The 19,348-nt window shown below is 44.0% G+C and overlaps 1 long non-coding RNA gene across 5 annotated transcripts in view; it reads left to right on the top strand.

Annotated features, from left to right (window-relative positions):
• LOC139176414 (uncharacterized) overlaps positions 1-19,348 on the top strand; it is a 544,804-nt gene that overhangs the window by 152,626 nt on the left and 372,830 nt on the right. For 4 of the 5 annotated variants that reach the window (XR_011560877.1, XR_011560876.1, XR_011560879.1 and 1 more), the window contains one exon: positions 6,480-6,555. The exons of the other annotated variant lie outside the window; for it this stretch is intronic. This is a non-coding gene — a long non-coding RNA (uncharacterized lncRNA). The remainder of the gene's footprint in view (positions 1-6,479; positions 6,556-19,348) is intronic. 5 annotated transcript variants of the gene reach the window in all.

The raw sequence follows: 19,348 nt of genomic DNA, 5'->3' as shown, positions 1-19,348 counted from the left end.
CCGTGGTCTGCAGCCTACCAGGTTCCTCCGTCCATGGGATTTTCCAGGCAAGAGTACTGGAGTGGGGTGCCATTGCCTTCTCCAGGGGCTAGATCATAGATGGTTTTATAGGCAAGGCTGAGAGTTTCCCTTTATAAAATAACAGGGAAACTGTATAGATTTTGAGTTGGTGGAAAATATGGTCAGAACCATGCTTTGGAACAATTAATCTGTACGTGGAGTGTAGAGTGGATTGGAAGGAGGAAACAGAGGTGGATGGCTCAGGTGGGAGGTTGTAGAGGTCTGGGCTAGGTGGACAGTGGTGGGAATTGGAAGGAGGCAAGTGAATAAAAGAGATCTTGGGGAACTGGCATCTGGTGACTCATCGATGTGGGGTTGAGGAAGACAAGAGGAGCTCCAGGTGATTGGAATTCCAGCTAGGGTGTGATGAACAGAGGTCAGGAGAGAGGATGTTAGTGGGGTGGGGGAGTGATGCTCTTTAGAGAAAGTCTGAAGGCTTATCCTTTTATGTTTTCAAAGTTTGAGGGTTGGTTGCACCTGCCTTGTGGGCTTTTGTGTGGAACGGGGTGTCTGATGGTATCCTGTTACTGATGTCACTGGGTGACTCCATCTACATGTACATCTTTTTTTTTTTTTTTTAATGTGCACATGGTTAGAAGATAAGTATCAGAGGTGGCAAAACATGGCAGACTAGAAAAAGAAATGTAGATTTCAAGATGCTTCTTATATCCTTATATTTCTGAGGCCTCTGACTGGGTCTGATTTGGAGATCAGTTTCTGGGGTAGGACACTGCGAGGTCAAAGCTAATCGATATGTAGTTATTGGACACCAAGTAGAGGTAGGTAGTGTGCGGAGAAGGCAATGGCACCCCACTCCAGTACCCTTGCCTGGAAAATCCCATGGATGGAGGAGCCTGGTGGGCTGCAGTCCATGGGGTCACTAGGAGTCGGACACGACTGAGCGACTTCACTTTCACTTTTCCCTTTCATGCATTGGAGAAGGAAATGGCAACCCACTCCAGTGTTCTTGCCTGGAGAATCCCAGGGATGGGGGACCTGGTGGACTGCCGTCTATGGGGTCGCACAGAGTCGGACATGACTGAAGCGACTTAGCAGCAGCAGCACTGTGCTAAGAGTTATGGGAGAAAAGGCAGAAGGAAAGAAGAGGCTGTCCCAGGAAACTTAAATAACTTCAATCAACATCTCTAATGTAGTAACAGTTTAATAGTCTATAACTTTTATGGTCTCAGATGAATTTACAGAAAACAAGGAGTTGATGGCATCTGCCCTTCCGTAGACCTGCAGAATCAGAATCACCAGGTTTGAGGCCCAAAGTACAGAGGAAGGAGTCATTTCAAACCAATGTGCCCCAGGAAAGCTTTGCAGAAGAGATGGAATCCTGTTTGCAGAGGCTACAGTGCCACATAGTTCACCTCCCGGCTGGGCACACTTTTGGGAAGTCCTACCCAAATGCCTGAAGTTAAAATAATTTCAGGGCCCTTTAACTGCAAACAATCTCTAGCAGACCACTGAAAATAACTTGCTCTAAACTTGTACCTTTATTTGTAAATTGTGCCGCAGTCGTTTTTAAGGAAAACAGGCACTCTTGCATCCAGACATTTACTCCTACAATATTATAAGAGTTATTTTGCTGAGTGTTCTGGTCTTCCTTTGTTTATTTAATTTCTTATCTATTTATTTGGCTGTGCCAGGTCTTAGTTACAGAACATGGGATCTTTAGTTGCAGCAAGCAAACTCTTAGTTGCGGCATGTGGGATCTAGTTCCCAGGCCAGAGATTGAACAGCAACTCCTGCATTGGGAACACGGAGTTGTAACCACTGGACCACCATGGAAGTCCCCTGGTCTGCCTTTGAGTGTCCAACTTTGGTTCCTGAGTGAGGCTCAAGGCTGGCACTAGATATATTTCACTATGGGCAAAGTTTATCTTCAGATCCATTTTCTCTTTTTTTTCTTGACCTCAGGTCACTTTTCTGGCTTTTTAGTTATACACTGGTGGCTCCTTTCAAATACTGCTATTCCATGACTAGATTCTTTGGTAGACATTTACTGTTAGGATGCAAGTGGTACAGGTGGACAGGCCTGCGATGAATGAAATACAAAATTTATTTGAAAGTTTTCTTGAATCCATAACTTGTTCTGGGGTTTGTGTGTGTGTGTGTGTTTAAGCATGTTCTCCATCAACAGACACTAAGGGCATGATCAGCTTTCATCTGGTGGCTCATGAAACTTTGTGGTTGTTAAAAGTGACTGTCTGGTTTGGCAGAGAAAAGGCAGCCTGGAGGGAGTAGAGTTTTTGTCTGTACTCAGGGAGAGAGCTTGGGAGATAAGCAGAGTGGAATGGGATGAAAGGAATATTTCTCTGAATGCCAGTACCACTTAGTTCTACCAACTAAGAACCAGCCAAGTAAGAATGCTATTATTTGGGAAGCAGCTTCCAGGTCCTGGAAATCTATCCCCCATCCTGGGTGGGAATCCCTTATGGAAACTCCTGGAAGGGGTGTACACTGAGTTCTGCCCAGGCCCCTACATACCAGGTTCTACTACCACTAGGTACTAATTGGACTACTAGGTAAGTTGATTAGAATCACTAGGTAAGTTAATTAGAATCACTCTTATGTAAAATTCAGATCCCTGGGCCTCAACTTTGGTGTTTCTGATTTACTAAGACTGAGATGAGGCCTTTGGTGTTTGTATTTTTAAAAAATGCTCTAGGTGATTCTTATGTCAGCCAGAGTCAAGACAGAAGACTACTAAGAAAGGACACAAATACCCTATTATAAGGTTTTTTGTTTGTGAAGTGCTCACTAATGCATGAACAGCATCATGGTGAGGCTTCTGCGGTTATATTTTCATGCCCCTCTTCTTTCTTCTCACACCCACCCTGGTAGATAGATCCCTATTTCAAAAAACGGATGAATTAGGGCCCAGGGAAGTGAAACCAATGTGCCGGCTGGGGACTGACAGTTGGAACCTCAATGTACAAATGAAACTGGGGAACACTGGGTGTGACGAGCTCTTGAGGCAGTATAAACAGTTGTGACCTTGAGCCCACCACTGAGACTGGCAAGCATAAAGCAGGCACTTGCCCAATAGTAGGAGACTGATGCTGCTGAAATCAGGGGAAGGGAGGTGTTCTTTAAGAAGGTCCTGACACACCCAATTCCTCCATCCATCCAGACTACCTTGAGCAAAGGAGATGAATCAGCTTTAGTCCCTGGGCTCTGGAGTTAAATGATGTGAATTTACTAATCAAGAGATTTTGGGCAAATTACCTGATGTTTTGGGACTTTGGTTTCCTCATCAAAATGATGATAATGCAAAGTGGTGCTTACCTCTTGGTCATGAGTCCAGCCATCAGCATCAACCTGTGACACACCTGCCCTGTCCTGGACCTGGGCTGAGGATACCATTCTCTAGCAGCTAATAGAAACCCATGTTGAGGATGTGGGAGAAGGAGGAGAAGGGCATCAGAAGCTCACATCATTCTTTATGTGAAGGAGTGTAGGACCAGGGAAGCAGATGTTTGCATGTTGTCTCTTGCACCCCATAGCAGGGGGCACCTCGCTGGGTGCCTCCAGAGGCTGGTGGGGAGCAGGAAGATGGCAACCACTATTTCTTATGACTGCTCCAGTGTGTGGGTGACAACATGCTGCTTCTAAGGCAGCAGCTCATCCCAACGTCTCCTACCTGGTCCTTGAGTGGTGACTCTCTCATTGTAAGTGTGTGTGTGCTAAGTTGCTCCAGTCATATCCAACTCTTTGCGACCCCATGGACTGTAGCCTGCCAGGCTCCCCTGTCCATGGGATTCTCCAGGCAAGAATACTGGAGTGGGTTGCCATGTCTTCCTTCAGGGGATCTTCCTGGCCCATGGACTGAACCTGTGTCTCTTATGTCTCCTGCATTGGTAGGCGGGTTCTTTACCACTAGTACCACCTGGGAGGTTGGTCATGGGTTGAAATGTCACTTAGAAATTCAAATTTGCTTGCAGATGGACCTCAAGAGTGGGATGGCTACCCCAGTGAGCGCTAATCATGTTAACTATCTGCATCCATGTGGGGTCGTGGTTGCCTTCCGTGCAATGACATCTCAGACCACAGGACTGTTTAGGTCTCTAAACCGAGAACCTCCAGGTGACCTTACCCTGGGGAGAGGCAGAACTATCATGCATCTGTTCAAGGCTCTTCCTTAGAGATGAGTCAGACTTTTCTACTTAGTCTGCTCTAGGTTGGAGTAACAGCAACAGTCCAGGACTGCCTAACAGCCAGGCGTCCATAACAATATGCTTTCTCTCCCCTCTAGCCTCTCACTGTCCTGACATTTCCTCTACGTTAATGTCTTGCTAGAACGGCGTGAATTGACAGAATATCTGCGGGGTTTTGCGTAGTATATGGCTGCCCACAAGGTAATGCTTCAGCCTTGGATGTCGGGGAGGGGCATATTTACTATCCCTAATCCCACTGTTTTAGGACTCTTTGTTCCTCCTTCACACCCCCTTTCCCCAGACAAACTATTTTGCTCTTTGATTTTGATCTTTCTGTGGATGAGCCACGAAGAGAGCAGAAACCGAGCCCTCTCTGCTGTTGATAATTATAGTTCTTCTTCTCGGAACTCCTTTCTTTTCGCAAATGCCTACCAGGTGCCCCCAAGTGAAAGATGATATCAGTTTGGTAAAGGCATCCAGATAAGAGAACTCAGAACCATGAGCTCCCCACAGAGAAGTGATTTCCTCAGTTTCTGTTACCACATTAAATGTTCACCCTGGCTCACTATCTGAGTGAGTCAGTGGTCCTTTCAGAATTCCCTTTAGCACAGTGTTTCAAAGAAATCTGTGATTGAGATTGCAATTCATTGTTTTTTCTCACTGCAGCTGACTATTTTGCATTTTCCTAAGGTGAAACTCAGCCTGTCTTTTCAGGTGTTCAGTGCTTCAAAATTGAGAAGGGAGGAAAACACCAGCTACCAAAGGGAAGCCCGAAAGCTTTCTTTGCAAGTGTAGGAAAAATGCTTCTCAAAATCAGATTCTAAAACTGAGCTAAGTAGTTTGTTGTGCACAGCTTTCTCTCAGTTTGAGTTTTCCCTAATTCTCTTCTTTTTAAAGAGCAACACATCTTCCTTCTGGTCAATTACCATCATGCATTTAGCCTCCTTGACCACCCAGAGTCTGGCCTTATTGACTTACCCAACAGCACCTTCCTGGTCCTCTTCATCCAGGATGACTACTCCATCCCTGAGCGTGTCCTCACTGACTTCTCACCAGCATAGACTGGGGTGGTTTTTCTATGGGGAAGGTGTTATCCATCCATTTCTGGACCCCCTCCTGCATTGATTCACATCCCTCCTATTTTTAGAGCCTATTTCCAATCCCATTTGATGACTAAAAGGTTTTGAATTGACATTCAGTTTCTTTCTTCCCCAGATGTTTACTGAGTACCATCTATGTTCCAGGCACTCGACATGGGAATACCCAAAGCTGACCAGGAATTTGTTCTCAAAGTGCTCACAGGGACCTAGACAAATGCACAGGAACTTAGAATCCAACCTGAACCAAACCCAGGAAGGCTTCCTGAAAGAGGCAATCTCAAAATGAAGACAAAATCACATTTAGAATGGATGAATAATAAGGTCCTAATATATAGCACAGGGAACTATATTCAATATCCTGTGATAAACCATAATGGAAAAGAAAGTTAATAAAAGAATATATACAAATGAATACAAACCAGTATGTCAACAAAGTGAAGAGAGTAAAGAAGAGAGCATCTCGCTTTTCATTGTATGAGATGCTATTGAGCACCTCCCACCCTACTTTGCATTCATCTGCACTGTTTCTATGCCTAATGTGTATATGTTGTTACCTTCAAGATTTTATGACTTCTTGAGGGCAAGAGTCTATGGTATGAAAGATGGGACGGATGAACCTATTTGTAGGAGAGGAATAGAAATGCATCAAAGATAGATGTGTGGACTTGGGGCGGGGAGTGGGGTGGGATGAATGAGAAGATTGAGATTGACATGTATACAATACCTGCTGTACAGTGCTCTGTGATGACCTAGAGGAGTGGGATGGGGGGATGATGAGAGGGAAGTCCAAGAGGGAGGGCATATATGTATACATATAATACATTCACATTGTTGTACAGCAGAAACTAACACAACATTGTAAAGCAACTATAGTGAAAGTGAAAGTTGTTCAGTCATGTCTGACTCTTTTGTGACCCCATGGACTATACAGTTCATGGAATTCTCCAGGCCAGAATACTGGAGATAGTGGGTAGAGTTTCCCTTCTCCAGGGGATCTTCCCAATGGAGGGATCAAAACCAGGTCTCCTGCATTGCAGGCGGATTCTTTACCAGCTGAGCCACCAGGGAAGCTCAAGAATACTGGAGTGGGTAGCCTATCCCTTCTCCAACAGCTATTCCTGACCCAGGAATCAAACCGGGGTCTCTTTCATTGCAGGTAGATTCTTCACCAGCTGAGCTACCAGGGAAGGCCCAAAGGAACTATATCTCAATTTTGAAAAAAGAAGTCTAGGGTATGTTTTCACCTATCCTTTTTGGGTTTAGCACAATGCTGAATGCTTGGCAAGGGTGGAAAGTAGCGTGTATTATGCCTGCTCTGTGCCCACCAAGTTGTGAGCAGGTGGTTGTTTAAGTTACTATGTTATGGAAAGGAATCAGAGGTAGTGTGTCTAGCGCAACACCTGCAGCTTGGAAATCAGGATGCTGAGTAGCTGTGTGAGTTTGGTTGAATCTCTAAATTTCCTATGGGGCTGGATTTCTCCATCTGTGGATGAAGAGATTTCACTCCGGTGTCTTCCAGCTCTGTGATCCGCTTTTGCCTGTGGCCTCTCGGGGCAATCTTGTTGTCGTTGAATCAGTGCAAAGACAACTGCAAAAGACAGTTCAGGAAACCCAATGTGGAAGTGAAACCACAACCCTGGGTGCTTCAGTGCTAAGGAATCACTTCCTTAGCACTGAAGCACCCAGGAAAGGATGCCCCTGAGAAATGACCCCAACGTGCGGTCAGTGCCTCCCTCCTCTTCTCTGTGCCTAGTGCTGGACATGCTCAGCACGAGCTGCCAACCAGGGAGGAACAGTGTTTGCATGGGTTTTGTTCTGTGGGGCCAGTGGAGCATCAACACCTGCGGTCTTGTAACCTAGGCTACAGAAATAGCAATAGTGTGCACAGAAGGTGAGTTGATGAGATAGACGGCACTGGGTACTGACGCTGACGGCAGAGCTTTGGTGCTAAAAACACCTAGTTCAGGACATCATGTACTAATTCAAGGGCTGGCCCCCCCTTCTCTCTCTCTCAAACTTTTGAAAACAGGAAGAAAAAGTTTTGTTAACTGCAGACACCAATAACATGTGTCCTTCTAGAGAAATCTTTCTGGAAGCCATCCAAGAGAGCTACCTTCACTAAGGGGATGCTAATCACATGTTTTTTTTTTTTCCTCTTTACTTTGAACTTCTGGTAGCGTTTTGGAAGGTTGGCACAAGGCCATCTGAAACCACACTGGGGTGTTAGGTAATCATGTTCTCATTAAAATGCTGCTCTGTGGTTTAATTTTCAACGGTTTATTTGCAGCTTGGAAACACACATACTATATTTTTGAGGCAAAGAGAGACTTTGTTTACAGGCAAAAAGGCGGGAAGATGGGCTGCCTGTAAGGCACTTCTTTGTGGGTTTCCAGAAAACGAGCAGCCTCCGTCATTCTAGAGAAGGCAAACTGAGCGTGAGTGTAGCAGTTACAGGGTTTTCTAGAGATTGATGACATTTAATTGACCTTGGGGACAAATATCTTAAAGCATCCTAAGACAGTTAAGATTGAAAGTATCAAGCAGTTTCTCATAGCCATTTGTCCACATAGTCACTGAGTTGAGCACTTCCATTGAATGTCTAGCAAACAGTAGGCACTGGATTAGGCCCTAAGAACCCAGAGATAGGAGCCACTGCCCATAAGGATGTCACCACCATCTGGGGTGCACAGAGTAACTGGGCATGCAGCACAGTAGGGCGAGTGAGTTCTGTCTCTTCTCATCCTCGTGCGTGCATGCTGAGTTGCTTCAGTCGTGTCCGACTCTTTGTGGTCCCATGGACTGTAGCCCGCCAGGCTCCTCTGTCCGTGGAATTCTCCAGGCAAGAATACTAGAGTGGGTTGCCATACCCTCTTTCAGCGGATCTTCCCAACCCATGGACTGAACCCCAGTCTTGTGAGGCTCCTGCATTGCAGGCAGGTTCTTTACTGCTGAGCCACTGGGGAAGCCCTCTTCTCATCATAACCTCTGAGGAATTCCCACTTGGGGCCCTTTGAATTTTATCAGTAAAGACAGCAAACTCAGGCCTAGGGTTCTCTCTCTCTTTTTTTTTTCCTTAAGAGGATAATTAAGCCTGCAAATGTTCCCATTAGTCAGTCTTCTAGGAACTGCCTCCAACTCCTCCCTTCTCTGTGCTGCCGACCTGTTCCCACCTGACCAACTCTGGCTCTGTGACCTCGACTGGTCCTTGACTCGGCCACTCTGGCTCTGCTGTTTGCACATTCCCAGCAGTTAGACTCTTGGCTTCCTTTCTGTTTCTTCCATTTGACTCTTGGCTTCCCTGAGGCCTTACAGCCCTTCCCTGGGCTGGCTCCTGTGATATGCTTTCAGAGACACAGGCAGAAAAGTGCCCGAGATGCTATCCACATATGATGAAGATGGCCCCAGGTAAACTGGACAGACCATTTCGACTCTTGGTCTGACTCAAGCATTTCAGACCAGACCTCTTCTAGAAATCATAGGTGAAAACTCTACCTTTTCCAGAAATGGGTGAAAAAGAAATTCATCTTTGGTTTTTTTTTTCCCCTCCAACTTTCTTCCTCTTTCCTTCCCTTCTGCTCTCACACTTTTAAACCCTTTCTTTCTCTCTCCTCTTTCTCTCTCTTTGGTTTGGCAATGTTATTGTATGCATATTAATGGAGAAAGTTACACAGTTACTTTTGTCATTTATTTTGAGGGATTCAGGTTTTCACAAAGCACTTTTCACTGGTTGAAATTTAGATGTGCCTTGTTTTTCCTCTTTCAATTTTTAAATACTTGACTTAATTGAGACACTCAGCAGGGGTCTTTAAAAACTTTTAAACATTGTGAAAGTTTTGGATTTAATCAAAACCCCTCTCATTGGTGAACATTTTTGAGACAAGTCAAATATTCTGACACTTCACTGGAGGTATTGTATATGCCCCAAAAAGTAAGTGTGGAGTGAACTGGACTGATTTCATGTTAGTTTCTCAAAACATTGAGATTAAAGCAGGTAAAAATCAGTGTGGTTTTTTTCGTGAGGGTTTCACTTTGACTTTCAGCCTTGAATCTGATAGTTTGATGAACCAGAAATGCAAAGTGAAACTTGGGAGCGTGAGTGCATATCATAGCACGCAGACTTCTATGAATGGGAGCTGAGTTCCCGTAGAGTTTCTTATCAGTGTTTACCGTTTGTGAGATGTCACCTTCTACTCTTCATAGAAAACATGGTCCCTTACCTTGAAAGGAACTTACTTGAAAATTAAATGTATTGTCAACCAACCATTTAGTAAGGTATTTTCTAGTTCTTCTCTTTAAAGTTCTGTGTTCATTGTTGTTTAGGGGCTCAGTCGTGTCCAATTCTTTGTAAGCCCATGGACTGTAGCCTGCCAGTCTCCTCTGCCCATGGGATTTCCTAGGCAAAAATACTGTAGTGGGTTGCCATTCCCCTCTCCTAGGGATCTTCCTGACCCAGGGATCGAACCCATGTCTTCTTTATTGGCAGGGGGATTCTTTACCACACATATGGGCTATTTTATTTAAACCAGAGGTGGTGAGACTTCCCTAGTGGTCCAGAGGTTAAGAATCTGCCTTCCAATGCAGAGGACGTGACTTCAATCCCTGGTTGGAGATACCACAGGCCATGGGGAAACTAAGCCCAAGTGTTGCAACTAGAGAAAGCCTGCGCACCACAACCAAGAAGAGCCTGACTGCTTCAAAGACCCAATGCAGCCAAAAATGAAAACAAAAGGCAAAAGCAGAAAATCAGAGGTGCCGTCTTTGGAGAGTGGGTTGCAAGACCTTAGACCTTCCTGCTCCATCATCTGGAAGGTTGGAAGAAGGAGATTGTGAAAGGCTAGTGCTCTGTCTAGCTTTATTACCATGTTTGGATAAAGTGTCCCCCTGTCCACCTCCCTTTACTGCTCCCCAACCTCCTTAGGCTGTGGCAGCTCTGGAAAGCAATGAAAAGGACAGAGAATGTGGAAGGGAGACCCGGAGACACTGAAAATGCATCTTTCTGTCTTTCCACTTTTGAGTGCTTGGGCTCAAGGAAATCAATTAAATAGCGTAATGGAAGCCCACCCAGTGTATTGCTCTTGAGTGTACATTCAGTGTCTCGAATGCTAAATACACTCAGACTCCTAAAAGTTTTGTGTAAAAAGTGGAGAATGTACAGGTACAGAGGAACTTTTTTCCTAACAGTTTAACCAGATTTGTGTTCAAGGTAGATGTCTGAGTGTTTGCCTGTGAAACGAAAGGTGGCTTTTAGGTCCTAAAATCGAGTTGAATACCTGAGTTGGAAAGGGACTCTATCAACTCTCCCCCTCGCCCCAGTTGCTTGCCTACAGTTGTTAAAGTTTAGCCTAGGAGGGATCAGAATCAGCGATCGAATGGCAAGGTGCTATTGTGCTGTCTCCCTGAGAGAGTTTACACATGCTCAGAATTTCAGATGTGATTGACAGAGGAGTGTGTGTGAATCAAACCCCTTGTTCTGTTTTGCACAAAGAATCCTTTCCCTTTGAAATCCAAGAAGGTCTCTTCTTCGGACCTGTGGAGGGAATTAGGTAGCAAATAACCATGAATATTTTCTAAAAATCCACTGAAAGTTTAATTGATGGAGCATTTATGGAGCACTTAGGAATTTTAGGATGACTTTCTTAACCTTAACCTATCTTCCAAATGCAGCCACCTAATACTAAGAAGTCACATTTCCTTCTCTAAATCTTCTGATCTGAACTTGGTTATTATTTAAACTTTAAATAAATGTATTTGTATCTAATTAGATGTTATTAAGAGAAAAATGACCCAGTGATCAAAGGTTTTCTTTCTTTGCCTAATAATAATTTGGGCCACAATTCTGCATAGAAGTTAGTGACTCTGTGACAAAGATTTTGTGTTTGGCTTTCAGAAAGGGTTGTGCAAATATTCAATCTGAAAGCCCTTTTAATGGCCCAAGATGGAGGAGTTGACAATCGGGAAAAGCCAGGTGGACCTGAGCTGGGATGAGTGGTTTCTTGGCAGGGAGCCCATTTCTCATGATGAAAGCTGGGAAAATTTGCTTGGGGAGAGTAATCCAATGATATGAAAGGATTAGGCAGGCTTACATTTAGTGAACTGTAAACCATGAATGTGAATGGTGCACCTTGTCCCCATGCAGACAGCTGCTTTGCTTGTAAAATAGAGTAACCAAAATTAAATAAGAGGAGAAACTAAAGAGAGAGAGAGAGTGGGGAGAAGGAAGCACCGGGTATTTAAAAATGATATTGCACACATACCGACTGAGTCTGTCAGCTGTGACTCCTGGTCAGCGCTAACAGAAGACTCATTTCAGTAGAGAACAGCTCCCCAGAACCACTCCAATGACAGGTGGAAACTTCTATCACCTTGAACCTGCACAGACTCCAAGTTCACCTTTCACCTCTGGCTCCTATCGGTCTAGCTGCTTAATTATTTCACCTCTAAATACTTAGCTACTAGTGACACTAATTAAAACCTGCCTTGCCCTTAGATGTATTATGAAGCTGTTTGTAAAATGCTGTGAAAGCAAATTGCTCCAAGAGCTATTAATTCTGGTAAAGGCCATGTCAGCTTCAGTTATGTGCTCATAAATGCAAACCCAACTGGTCAATAATCTCCAGGGATGGTCTAAATTGCACAGCTGGCTTTTTAGAAAATGTGTGTGGAGGAACATGAAAAGATTGCTGAAAATGCCTAAGTAAGGTTAGATAATAAATGGAATTGTACTGGGCAGGGGGAGGGAAGAACAAAGAGGTTATTATTGGGCATCAGATATATACTGTCATGTACAAAGGGGCGATTTAGCCTGGTTTCATAAGGTATTTGGGAGGAGGTTACTGAAATATGGAGTCAGTACAAAGCATAATAAGATGGATGAAACAAGTTCTCAGCAGTGCCTGCTCCAGGCCCTTTTCTTTGCTGGCTGTCACCCTGTCATTACCATCTGGAATAACCAAGGACATGATGGTGGAAGATGACTTTCAATCACCAGTTTGTTGGGTCTGTGGATTTTAACCTTAGGATTTGTTCTCCAGAATACTGTTTCACAAAATATAAACATCTGTATATATATCTATAAACCTTACTTAAACGTTTAAATAGATAACAAAACAAACTCATTAGTAGGCATGGCTTTCTCTTATGGATGCATAGGTACATGATGGATAAATAGATGGAGGGATGAATGAATGGATAGATAAGTGAGAGCTTCATTCATTCACTTACTCAGCAAATATTTAGTAAGTCTGTACAATATGCCTGGCATCATTCTAGGTAATAAGGGTGCAGGGGTGAAAAGACAAGGTCCTTGTACTCAGTGAACTTAAATTTTAGTCAAGACAACATGCTACAAACAAATAGATACATAACATGATAATGGCAATGAGCAGTTATGAAGATAATAAAATAGGATAATATAATAAAAATGAACAGAATAATTAGATAAACTTACAGCACACCCCCCACCCCCCACAGGGGTTCAGATAACTTAGTGTTGTGGTTTCAGACTTGATTTTAACACTAGGATCTGATCTTTTCAATTGAAAATGCATGTCCTGTGGGTAACCTCTATATTAAATAGAGGTAAAAGCATATCTGCTGTAGCTGAAGGCTGTTTGTGTGTTTGTGTGTGCACGTGCATGCACATGCACATGCTTGCATTTATGGAACTGTCGGACCCCTATCTGCCAATATAGGTAAATTACAATAAATAGACGACAAGTTGTCTTCATTATAAAATAACAAAACAAAACAACATGTTAAAAATCAAATGATAATTGTCTCATTGGGTTGAGACGGATGATGTTGCTGGCAATCTCCACTTCAGTTCAGTTCAGTCGCTCAGTCGTGTCCGACTCTTTGTGACCCCATGAATCGCAGCACGCCAGGCCTCCCTGTCCATCACCAACTCCCCGAGTTCACTCAAACTCATGTCCATCGAGTCAGTGATGCCATCCAGCCATCTCATCTTTTGTCGTCCCCTTCTCCTCCTGCCCCCAATCCCTCCCAGCATCAGGGTCTTTTCTAATGAGTCAACTCTTCACATGAGGTGGCCAAAGTACTGGAGTTTCAGCTTTAGCATCATTCCTTCCAAAGAAATCCCAGGGCTGATCTCCTTCAGAATGGACTGGTTGGATCTCTTTGCAGTCCAAGGGACTCTCAAGAGTCTTCTCCAACACCACAGTTCAAAAGCATCAATTCTTCGGCGTTCAGCTTTCTTCACAGTCCAACTCTCACATCCATACATGACCACAGGAAAAACCATAGCCTTGACTAGACGGACCTTTGTTGGCAAAGTAATGTCTCTGCTTTTCAATATGCTATCTATGTGGGTCATAACTTTCCTTCCAAGGAGTAAGCATCTATTAATTTCATGGCTGCAGTCACCATCTGCAGTGATTTTGGAGCCCAAAAAAATAAAGTCTGACACTGTTTCCACTGTTTCCCCATTTATTTCCCATGAAGTGATGGGACCAGATGCCATGATCTTCGTTTTCTGAATGTTGAGTTTTAAGCCAATTTTTTCCCTCTCCTCTTTCACTCTCATCAAGAGGCTTTTTAGTTCGTCGTCACTTTCTGCCATAAGGGTGGTGTCATCTGCATATCTGAGGTTATTGATATTTCTCCTGGCAATCTTGATTCCAGCTTGTGCTTCTTCCAGCCCAGCGTTTCTCATGATGTACTCTGCATATAAGTTAAATAAGCAGGGTGATAATATACAGCCTTGACGTACTCCTTTTCCTATTTGGAACCAGTCTGTTGTTCCATGTCCAGTTCTAACTGTTGCTTCCTGACCTGCATACAGATTTCTCAAGAGGCACATCTATAATTTGTTTGTATCAACCTCTTGAGTCATTGATCTGAGCTGCACCGAGTCACTTTCTTTACTTACTCTGCTTTTTTCATCTTTTCTTATATTTTAATTTTTGTTTCCTATTTTATTAAACAGGGGCTTCCCTGGTGGCTCAGAAGGTAAAGCATCTGCCTGCAATGCGGGAGGAAAACCCTGTCTTACAATTATGAAAGTTTGGGGAAAAGCACATGTATTTGCCTCTGGACATTTCAGTCATACACAGACCCAGTAATTATGATGAAGGATCTCTCTGAAGACTGCATCTGATGTTTGTCAGATGCTCATTGCATGAGCTTACCACACTCAAATGTGAGACAGTTGGAGGTTGCAAATCAGGAGATAACAGCGAACAGATCCCTAGTCTATTCTTGGGTTTCATTTGGCTCTGAGAACTATTTATGTCTTATTGCCATATTCAGGTGTGTTTTTAAATATATAAAATAATGCATAATAGGGTTTGTTTTCCAGTGAGTGAGGAAAGCCATTAAATGCTGGCAACAAATCAGCTTTTTTTTTTTTTTTTTTAACTCCTTATGCTATGGTTCAGTCTTAAAAATATCTGGATGCCTTATCCTTCACATGACCATGCAGGGTCAGACTGTCTAAAATAGGGACTGTATCAATGAGATATGTTCTGCAGCAAGTCATTTGAAATCATAGAAATGGTCATGAAGAAATTACTGCTTATTTTTAGATATTTATTTTACTTTTACAAAACAACAATTTTATTTATTTTACTTTTATTTTATTTAAATTATTCCGCCCCCCCCCCCCCCCCCCCAACCCTTCTCCACCCTCTGCCTCTGGCAAAAATCCATCTGTCCTCTCTATCTATGAGCTTGGCTTAAAATTTAAAAAAAAATTTTTTTTTTTTTAGATTCCACCTATAAGAGAAATCATATAATATTTGTTTCTCTCTCTCTCTCTGACTTATTTCACTTAGCATAATGTCCTCAAGATCCATCCATGAAGAAATTACTTTTATCGCATCTCTCATTTCAAAATCTTCCTCATGAATAATCAACATTACCTATCAGTAACTATCAGTGTCTATCCGTATCTGTCAGTGTTATTATCTATCAGTGACCACAATTTCATCATGTTTCCAGTTTTCACCATTTCCTTTGTTGTGGGCTCTGTAATGTCCACCACCCAGGTCCTCCTCCAGGAAAGACAGACTTGTTCCCCGTCCCCCACCCCTCCCAGTTCCTGGGAGTATGACTGGGAGAGTGCTCTCAGCCAGCAGCCCTCTTTGAGGATGCTTCTGCTAAAGTAAAAGGCCCAGTCCAAGGTCCTGTCTCCTTCCAGGAGCTGACAGATCAGTGAGGGGACAGACAGGCCCCAACACCTCACCTTCAGCTTGAGACAACTTTGAAAGGTTGTCCCAGCCTCAGAACTCTCCATGGGGTTGGCATAGGACTGGATCACAGCTCAAATTCTCCCTCCTTCATCCTGCTTTCTTTCTCTATTTTTCATTAGTGTTGATTCTAAGAGTAAGTCCTAATAAATGTCCTGCATGTTAACATCTCTCTCAAATCTGTTTCCTGGAGAATCCAACCTGTGATAGCTGATGCCAGAAGAGGTAGGAGGAAGCAGTCACTGGGATGGGAGTTTGAGTCTAGAGCACATTCTGCCTCATGGCAATGAGGACCTCATCACTGGTGGTAGGGGGAGCATAGATAGGCCCTGGCTCAGTGTGGCAACTCTTACCGTGGTTAACTGCCATGATACGTGGATGGGAGACAGTGTGACAGCTCATGCAGTGTATTAGGCTTTAGAGCAATATGTGGGAAATGGTGACTTTAAGGACAGTGAAGTTTGGTGGCTATAAGTAACTCCATTTGGGAAAAAGAACTTAAGTCTGGGAGTGATTTAACTGGTAGTTAAAAATATAAATGTGAATCCAGAGGGCCTCCTTGGTAGCATATGAAAGGCCTGCATCATCTTCAGCAGGAGAGAAAGCTGAGGTTCAGGCCTGGAATTTAATTGTAAGAGTAGCTGAGCTCTAAATGAGAGTCTCTTGAGAGTCCCTTGGTTAGCAAGGAGGACAAACCAGTCCATCCTAAAGGAAATCAACCTTGAATATTTACTGGAAGGACTGACACTGAAGCTGAAGCTCCAATACTTTGGCCACCTGATGTGAAGAGCTGACTCACTGGATAAGACCCTGATGCTGGGAGAAGGCAATGGCACCCCACTCCAGCACTCTTGCCTGGAAAATCCCGTGGACGGAGGAGCCTGGTGGGCCTCAGTCCATGGGGTCGCTAAGAGACGGACAAGACTCAGCGACTTCACTTTCACTTTTCAGTTTCATGCATTGGGGAAGGAAATGGCAACCCACTCCAGTGTTCTTGCCTGGAGAATCCCAGGGACGGGGGAGGCTGGTAGGCTGCCATCTATGGGGTCGCACAGAGTCGGACACGACTGAAGCGACTTAGCAGCAGCAGCAGCAGCTGGGAAAGATTGAAGGCAGGAGGAGAAGGGGACGACAGAGGATAAGATGGTTGGGTGACATCACTGACTCAATGGACATGAGTTTGAGCAAACTCTAGGAGATAGTGCAGGACAGGGAAGCCTGGTGTGCTGCAGTCCATGGGGCCACAAAGAGTCAGACACGACTTTGCTACTGAATGACAACAAACAAACAGAAAGTTAAACTTCCCAAGGCTACAAGGTTAAGGCCTTGGTTGTGAAAGAATAGAATAGGGACTGGGGGGCATCTGGGTTCCTGCATCCAAATATCTTGGCTCTGGGATTCAGACCCTCTGAATCTGCACAGGTGGCATGTCTCCTTGTAAGCACTGATGCTTCCCACTTGCCTGAAGAGGATGCAGAGACCTCCCCTGTAAGACAACATGCATCTCTTCCTCTTTTTCCTGTCCATTAAGCCAATGTCTAGGGCTCAGTCACAATATAACTGAGCTGAGGACATGAGGTGCCTGCCCAGGGAGGGAGCTGCAGGACCTAGTCAACTTGTAACCAGTGGAACCCAGAAGAGAATTGGATTCTGAGGGTCCAGTGCTGGGGAGGGGGCAGAACATACACTCGATAAATGAGAGTTTATTGATATGAGAGCACTCTTCTGAGATACAGAATTTAATACCCTGGTAAAGATACCTAGGAAATGGTACAAACATGCTGCTAGGATGGCTCTTAGCCACATGAGGAAAGTGGTGATCTACACCAACTGAAGCAGAAATTACAGAAATTCCAGATGGTAGAAGAAGAAAAGGCTGAGAAGTGGTCACATGATAGTAGATATACTGCCTGTTCTTTGGAGGAGCCAAGAGGACACACCATTGACCAAAGCAATAAGGAATGTGTTGTAGAGAGGGCACCAGTGTTACTTAGAAGCTCAGTGGTGTTTGTGTTCTGTATTCTAGGCCTGACAGAGGAGATGCTGTTACAGAACTGGTTTCACAGATGGTACAAGGGTCAAAGGAACCCCAAACATTAGAGCCCATTGGCACTGTGTTACTGTTAGCAGCCAGGTGAGGACAATTACAATGAGCATCGAGATTGAATGACACCTAAGGGGGCCTCACCTACAGATTGCTCTAAAGATAGTTAACTATGCTCGGTTTTCTTAGGGGCAAAATAGATGGGCAGCTCATAAGTGTACTGCTTTAAAGAAATCATGGGTGGATGATCAGGAGGCTGAGAGTCATTGTTCCAATAAAAATTCATGGTCCCTTGCCCAGTTTCGAATGTGAGTCAATTTTTAAACCAGGCACACGCACATCTGGTGGAGGGAGAGTTCAGATCCCCTCTCCGTGTATTCAGGAATGATTTGTCCCAGTCCTGTCTCAGAGGGGCCCATGGTCACTTACTCTGGTAGCTTTACACTGGGAAAAGGGAAATATCCAAACATTTTCAAGGACTGTTGAACACAAAGTTGCCACTGTTACCTGGGGAGTATGAGAGCTAGGTGATAAATGGGATCCTGGTGCCTGTACGGCCACGGTGACTTCCCTAGATCTGTGGACACACTCAGTGATCATTTCCCAGTCCCTGAATATGTAACTGGAACAGATATACTTGGTCATTGGCACAATCCCCACACTGGATTCTTGGTTTGTGGGGGAGAGATGTGGTTGTGGGAAGATCAAATGGCAGGTCCTGAAATGACCTCTCTTCACCCTGCCCACCAACAAGACAGAAAATTAAAAATACTACATCCTGAGGGGTAAGAGCAGATATTGCTACCACCCTTAAAGACTCCAGGTGGAAGTCCCCATCATATCACATACACCAGTCTGGCACCTGAACCCCACAGATGGATCCTGAAAAATGACAGTGGAGCACTGTAAAGGTAACCAGTTGGTAGTCCCAAGTGCAATTTCTTTATCAAACAGATTAGCCTGGCCTCGGGTATATGATACGTGGTCATTGCTCTGGCTAAGGCTTTCCTTTTCAAGCCTATTAGGAAAGAGGATCAGAAATAACTTGCCTTGACTTGGAAAGGACAAGAACATTCATTCGTGGTTTTGTCCAGGTTAATTCTCCTGTCTTCTGTCATAAAATAGTCTAATTTGTCTGGACATTCCATGGAATATCACATATGCTAATCAGATCAGGTAAAACTCACCTGGGTAAAGCATATACACTTCCAAGGTGGGAGATAAACACTACAAAGATTCAGAGACCCACCACATCAGTAACATATTTAGAGGCTTCTACTTGTCTGGGGTGGGTCAGGATATCCCCTCAAAAGTAAAGGACAACTGATTACATCATGAGCCTCCAGGCACCAAGAAGGAAACTAATGCACGACTCTTAATAGGCTTCTTCTGATTCTGGAGACTGCTTATTCCAACCTGGGGGTACTGCTCTAGTTCATATAGTGAACTGTATCATATAGTGAACTATAGTCAAGGCTGTCAGTTCTGACCGGTGCCTGGAGCAGAAAAGAATTATGTGGCCATTAGAGGCTTGGGCTATATGACGAGGTAAGGCCCATGGTACTGGTGGTATCGATGGTGGGAAAAGATTCCTTGTGGAGTTTATGGCAGTAGGAGAGTTACAGTATCAACACTTAGGTTTCTGTAACAAGGCAATGCTGTCTGCAGTGAGATTTATATATCTTCTGAAAAATAGCTTGTGGATTCTAGCAGAAAGACAGTCAGCAAGTTGATTGTATCTCAGTAAAAAAAGAGTCCTGTAGATAGAGGTGATGT

Source organism: Bos indicus, chromosome 2, assembly GCF_029378745.1.
Source record: "Bos indicus isolate NIAB-ARS_2022 breed Sahiwal x Tharparkar chromosome 2, NIAB-ARS_B.indTharparkar_mat_pri_1.0, whole genome shotgun sequence".
Lineage (NCBI taxonomy): Eukaryota > Metazoa > Chordata > Mammalia > Artiodactyla > Bovidae > Bos > Bos indicus.
The sequence above is the reverse complement of the archived record's forward strand: the minus strand, read 5'-3'. Positions and strand labels throughout refer to the sequence as shown.